Raw genomic sequence first — 7,883 nt, 5'->3', positions numbered from 1 at the left:
ATTCCACAGATAAAAAAATGAAAATCCTTTTTTATTGTTTTTTATTTAATTTTTAACAATTTCTTAAGTTTAAAGAACCATACATTAAATACATGTAAACGATATTTCAGAAACTAAACTGCTTGGCATTACTTTAGATAAAGAAAATAGAATTTACTTGAGTATTTTCAGCGACTTAAAAAAATTCTGCAGCGTAAGGAATATAAAGGAAAAACTTTCTGTGAAGTAACCAATGCTAACCGAAAATACGTCTGTATTTTCATACTGTTTTTTATTCGTGTTATATCGTCTTCTTATATAGATTTACACGATGCAAAGTTAACGAAAAAATAAACATATTACTTATAAAAAACCTTGGCTTATGTTACAACTCGATGGTACACTGAAAAACATGTTCGAATGTCAATTTTTTCGTCAATCCTAAATCTTCCAATGCTATACAGCGCCATTGATCATTACTTATCAAACAGTTCAATCTTAAAGGAACAAATACAACTAAATTTTTTGTTATTTTAGATATAAAATTCACTTAAAACATCGCTTCAGTACTATTGAAATTTCTCTTCAGTAAGGAAGCTTTGACAAAGGTTTTCAAATCCTGCACAAGGCTGAGCTGAATAAGAAAATTCAAGCGCTTTATGTAAAGAAAAGCGTTTGTTTGCAGAAAGTCTTTATGCGGATATTCCCACTTCTGATCGAAGGGGATATAAAATTGACACGAACTTCGCGGGAAAAATATTTTTTTTATGCAAGTCAAAAAAAAGAAGCATCTGGTAGATATCTAGTATCAAATTATCGTATTCTATGGGTGTTCATACATTAGATTAATTTGTCACAAAAATTCTTTGAATACTTGAAAAATCACAGCAACTGTAAAAACAAAATAATATCGGGACCTTAAACAGTTAATCTAGGTAAGAATCCTGTTTCTTTCGAATGTTATTTTAGGGAAAATCGGTAAGTTTAAATATATTTGTATAAATAAAATATTTTAAGAGATTTTTTTGGGATAAAGATAAAAGCACTTTTATAAAAGAAATGATATTAAATAACATGAAATTCGCAGTTATAGTTACAAAATAATATTCGTCAAGTTCAATTTATTAACACTGAGTAGTGTTAACTCTGGGCCTTTATTAACTTACATCGCTAATGTACTTTTCACTTTCAGCTCGAATATTTCATTTTCTTAAAATCTTTTTGAATACTAATCATAACGTATAATAATAAAATGTTTTATTTTTACGAAAAACATGAAATACGAAAATGTAAAAAACTTTTTTTATCTATAACCATATTTTTATTGTAAAATTAAAGTAAGAAAAAACAGTTTCCTTATATTTCATGATCAAAAGTGTATAATTTTAGTGATAACTTTATTTTTATAACAAACTTTAAGCAAGAATACTTCATAAGATGAAGTTCTCGTAGTTTCGAAATTAAATTACACATCAAAATGTATAATTAACTCAGCCGAGTAGTACTTAACTCAACTAAGTTAACGTCAAAGCTTCATAAGATTTAACTCTTAAGAACACTTTACGTAGAAACTTCGTATGCTTTCACAGTAGCTCAATTCTGGTCATAACATTTTCACATTTTTAAAAAACTTTTTTTATATAGAAAATAGTAAAACCTGTTTTCTTAAGAAAATCCACTTAAATCAACAAAATCAGACAGATCAACAAAAACTTTTACTTACAGCCAAAAACTACGATTTATCATCTTATCACATTTTCAGATAGCGCTGTATTATGTTACTAACTGTCGCCCGCGACTCCGTACGCGCAGAATTATAATCAAAATAAGTAAGTAGGCTATATGTTCTTCCAGACTATGTTCTATATCTATGCCAAGTTCGGCAAAATCGGTTCAGCCATTCTGGAGATACCTTTAAACAAACATCCATCCAAATGTTCGCATTTATAATTTTAGTAAGATTAGTTTCAATCCATGCCGAGACACCTGTGCAAAACATAATCTATATCTTTGAAAAAAGCTAGATAACAATGTTTTTATCCAGGCGGAAAGCCACGTTTAATATTCTTTCATTCCGCCCCACTAACTATAAGCCTTCTCTAAAGACCCGAGACCTCGATAAACTTGTGATAAGATAAAAATGAAAGAAGCTTTTATGAATCCTATTTTTAAAAAGCTCCACTTGTTAGGTACACCAAGTAAACTTTGAGATCCGTAGATTTTAATCTCAATCCGTAGGGAATACACTTTTTTTACAGGAGTTCAAGAACTTAAGTTAGCTGGTTAAAGTTCTTACTGGTTATACGCACTATAATTTTGTCGAAAGCCAAGGAACACTTCGGGTCGCTAAGTCACCTGTGTTAGTTAATTAGATACTATAATTTGAGACTTTTTTTATATCAGAACCGTACTATTCCCAAAAATTTCATGTCATTAAATGTTTACTTAGTTTTTAAGCATACACTTCTCATACAAATCTACACTAAGTGGATCCCTTAGTGACCATTACATGGCTCGGTATGCTGCAGTTAGTAAAATAAACGTTTATCTAAGTTAAAAATTAATTACGTCTGTTAAAAAAACTTTCATCCAAAGCTTATCTAACTGAAGGGGAATCCTACTTAAAACTTAGCTCATTTTTAAAATAATGAGGAAACTGTGTTATTTACGACTTTAATTTTAAGACTTAATGGAGGCCATTTGCTTGAAAATACCCTGGCTTAAAAAGTGCAAAATAATATTATATTAACGAAATTATCTCGAAATAACTTTGTCTTTGGTGATTATTATATAAATACTAGCTGTCGCCCGCAACTCCGTCCGCGCGGAATTAAATCAACTTATCATTTAGGGGATGAAAAATTGTGACACGAGAATTTTAGATATAACACTAGCATCGCGACTCCGTCCGCGCGGGATTAAAAATAGATGTTGACCGATTCTCACACCTACTCAATATGCTCACAAAATTTCATGAGAATCGGTCAAGCCGTTTCGGAGGAGTATGGGAACGAAAATTGTGACACGAGAATTTTATATAAAAAATAACTATGAAATAAAAGACTGATTTCATTTGTATAGGAAAACTAACAAAAATAGCAAATAACGAAAGAAATTGACTAATATGCGTAGCTGCTGAAATAATCCTTAAAAAGCTGTACTGCTTATTTTTCATTATTTATGCTTTTTATCATATTACCAATTTAGTATAATGTTTTTTGACTTTTTAACAAACGTTTCACACATTTTAAAAGGTAATTAGATTCCTTTTTAATCTCAAAACGTAATCACTATCAAAAGGTCGGACCAGAAGTTTAATTAAACAAAATTAAACTAACGGAAAGACCACTGAGCTTTTTCCATTAAAGTTGGGAATCAAAGGTTAGCTTTCTTTTCAGGGTATCTTTTACGTAGACTGGCTTAGCAAGATTCACCGACACGGTTACTTAACTTTTAAAGATAAAAATAATTAGAAAGAGCTGTTATCTGCACACATTTTTACAAATTTGTTTTCAATACTAATAATCAACATTATTTTGCTAGTAAAAGGAATGATCTTTTTCAAAAAATTTACCTCATAAATGTTAAAGTTCTAAAATTTTCTACGAGTCTACGTAGACACGTCGTAGGTCTACGACATCGAACAAGTGATCGTAAAAAAAATAAACGTACCGGTCAACAATAACACAGTATTTATTACTCTTGTGGTTTTTATAATTAAAATCATGGCAGAATGAACTCTTTCAAACAGGTTAAAAAAATATTTACGTTTAACTTCAAGTAGAGTAAAGTAGGGCGTTGCAACGTAATTTTTAGGCTATTATCCACTCTGGCAGGTAGTCAGGCATTCTGAATGCCTAGTTACTGCTGTTTCTTAAGAGAGCTAAGTAAACTACTAACCAAACTGCAGGCGAATACTAATTTGTTACTGCGGTAGTTAGATAACTACAGTTGTAATATAAGGGATTCTATGTTATTTAGTGATATGCTTTTGCCTTACACGTGTCTGCGCGAAATTAATAAAAATAGTGGCCTATATGTTCTTTCAGACTTTCTGGTACATATAAAGTAGTGTTTTAATCCTATTCACTTATTCATCATCAGCTCACTATACGTCCCACCGAGGGGCTCGGAGCCTACCCTAAGTTAAGGGTGATTGAGCCATAGTCAACCACGCTGGCCCAATGCGGGTTGGTTTACTTCACACATCTCTTTGAATTTCTTCTCAGATATGTGCAGGTTGCATCACGATGTTTTCCTTCACCGTAAGAACGTCGGATAAATGTACATATGTAAATCGGAAATCGAAAAACACATGGCGGGATTCGAACCCAGAACCTGCAGATTACAAGTCAAGTGCTTGACCCCTGAGCCACCGACGCTCTCTTATTATCCATCTGATATTCACATTAATTTAAATAGAATTCAGAAATAAATTGGTATGTTGACCTAAACCGAAAGGCGGGACCAAATCTCCGACTTGATTAATAGCAATGACCATTTAGATTTACATCCTGAGGTTTCTGAACGAATTAACTATCAGAAGTCCGGTTTTAAATTTACATAAAATGGTCCTACAATTTATTCTCTATCTAACGTTGATTTATTTAATATTTTTCATACCATATGTAAATATGTTTAGGATAAGAATTCGACACTGTGCCGGTCTATCGGCGCAACACTAGCCTTATTAAAATATCAATGCTTATTTCCCCAAAGCTAAATTCACTCCAAATGATTCTAACTAATATTGTCTCAAAGTATACGGATTAAATTTGAATAAAGAAAAAAGCGCCTGTGAAAAAATTCTGTCTGGCAAAAATACCTGCAACACAGACAAATTGCTCATAACATTAATTTATAAGTAAGGGTCTGACAAAGGTTCGTATTGTGCAGATCTGGAAAATGTAATGACATCCGCAGTAAATGTGGTGCAGACAGTGTTCCATTGTGACGCCACTTTCAGACATTTAATTGCATTCGTGAACAACTTTACGCTCGCCCGACATTAATCTCGGCTTGTTTACGCTATTCAAGTACAAATCTTTCACAACTTTATAGTATCTGTTGAAACTTCAGAGATGGTTAAGAAAAAATATACAATATAATATGTTTGTGCAAAAATCAAATTTCATCGCTTATTAAGAATTACGATACTAATGTGCGTTTTTCCGCAGATGTAATTTTACATAATTTTAAGGCGAAGAATAAGTATTTCATTTGAGGCCAAACGTATTATTCTCTAAGCCCTCTTCCAAACATTTGCCTTATCGCATTTTCTTGTATTTTTACTTCCCATTTACCTGTATTCCGTCTTACAAATAATTATATTTAGCTTTGACTCTACTCGCAAAGAGGTTTTTTTTTTGACTGAATAATTTGAAGTATATATTTGCTATTAAAATTAATAAAAGAAAATAGTTTCATAATTTAAGTTTCACAATAGGCTATTCATAACTTTTAGCAATAAAGCTTTAACGAAATTCCAATTTCATTTTTAAATTTATATTCAAGACTCTGCAACATTTAAGTGTAAAAACCAGTGAGATATGTATCACACGTATTCACGATTTTTCACGTCCCACTGCGCCACCTAGCGTCGCACAAAGAAGTCTGAAACATTCTCTTGTTCGCGATATCGTCGCGGTTTTTAAACGGACACTGAGCTTCATAGGCATACGGGATAGAAAAAATCCAGCCATTTAGCCTCTTTGAACATTCAGCTTTGTGTAAACAAAGATTGTGCTCTAACATATGTTTTACTTTTATCTACCGGGTCATATAAATTTGTGGCTCTGTAAAGAAAGGAGGCGTATGAACTCTTTGTTATCTACTGTCTACTGTCTGACAAAGATTTTGTGGCACTTTTTGGCAAAAGAGAAGAACCTCCTGTTTTAATTTGGGTTCACTTTTATACACCGGGCCAGTTAAATTTGTTGCACTATACATTGTTATAAATCTAGTTATACTTGGGAACAACTCAATTACCTAACCATGGTACTTTGTAATTAGTTTACTATCTTAGTTGCCCGAGCACATTGCTCTGCTGCAAGCAATTAAAGTTCATAATTCAATAATTAATTTATTAAATTGCAACATTCTTGTTATACCGCACATTTATTAATTTCATAGAGATTACTGATAATAATTAACTATTTTCATTGGACTGATTAAATAAAATAATTTTACTTATGTTCTTACGGATAAGTTACAAGTTATAAATGCGATTCTAAGCTAACAATTAAGTATTTCAATAACTTTTAACTTTAGTACACATATGTAGGTAATATTATAATAGGTTTTATTGCTTGCAAATAAAAATATTAATAATTAATTATTAATGTTTTCTATCGTTTATTTACAGTTTTATTTTTAACGAAATAACGATTAAATATAAAGGTTTAATCAAAAGTCAAACCCCAAGAGACGAATTCAAAAAAGTAATTGGGTATTCGAAATGATGAGATTCGAAGCCTCCAATTAATTTGTTTTATTATTTGAATAAAGCATTGTATTTCAATATATTCTTTTCATTTTATTAAAATGGTTTGTGAAACTTTAAACCTTAGATTTTCTATAATAAATGATAGAAAATTATATCCGAAACATACATGAAGTGAACGTCTCACGTACATTTGGGCAAATTCGTATTGTATTTGCATGCGGGTCTTATCGGTGCAAACTTAGTCAATAGACATTGCGGGTGTAAGCATCAGACTTTAAGCTAACCATTGCATAGTTAACTATCCCCAGTAGGCTTATAAATAAATAAACGGAGTACGTGTTATATTTACTACTTTCAAATTCACTTTCAAAGACATCCAGCCCCTTGAACTGGGAATGAACAAAACAAAATTGTAAATTTCGTAAGCGTTCGTTTCATTTGTAAGTTAAATAAAATTAACACATTTTAGCAACAACTTATCTTATAGTTCTATTACATTCTGAAGGTTGAAATTTTAATTATTTTCATTCCACGACTTCGCACATTTCCCTCAAGTTTATCAAAATCTCATCGTGGCACATTTCTTTACGGCATGTTATTCCGAATGCGGTCAATAAGAGCCTCCATTCATCTTGACGAGTGTTATTTCACATTTGCTCTATTTTCGTCCGCTTTTCGGCATAACCATGACACGATTTTGTACACAAAAGTCCGAAAAAATAAAATTTAGCTTTTTTTTATATTCACTTAATTTAAAAATTTTCTTAGAATATTTTATTTAGATTCGTACAAAGAAAACAATTATGCATGAACAATGAATGCTGCTTTAATTTTTATATTCCGATTTGATTTTTATAGACTGTATTATTACGAGCTTTCAACAATAATGCCTTATGCAAATGTAATATTATATTCGCTTAAAATCACAATCCTGCTATACGATGATAAACTCCCCAACCATTAATGCTTTTGTGAAATGGATATCCTTTTATAATTGAAAAAGCTATTCCGAATGAAATAAAAGTCATTGATGTGTTCACGATTTAAAAAAATTCAAATTTTTGATACGATAAAACAAAAATATAAGTTAAGATTAGGTAAGATAAGTAGTTATTTAAGTATATACATATGTACTTATATCAATTGCTTACATAAACCCGTAATGGAATCAATCTAGTCTAGGCAAACGTTATCTATCCTTTGAAATCCTTCCAATCTAACATTCTATATTTCTTTTCTAAAATAAATACTGTGGCTGATTGAATATTTTCTCCGTACTTCAATATAAATCTCCCCCGGGGGTGAAAGCAAACTGCAGAATTGAGTTAGTGCCGCTGATTGAATAGAAAACATTCTTATAAACAAGTCGCAAGGAATAGGCGAAATTTATCTAGACATTTTAATCAGAAGAAATGTATTATTATTTTAAAATGATCATCATCATCATCAGCTCACTATA

The sequence above is a fragment of the Papilio xuthus genome, unplaced genomic scaffold, assembly GCF_000836235.2.
Source record: "Papilio xuthus unplaced genomic scaffold, Pxut_1.1 DF827680.1, whole genome shotgun sequence".
Taxonomy (NCBI): domain Eukaryota; kingdom Metazoa; phylum Arthropoda; class Insecta; order Lepidoptera; family Papilionidae; genus Papilio; species Papilio xuthus.
Note: the sequence above shows the minus strand (reverse complement) of the source record.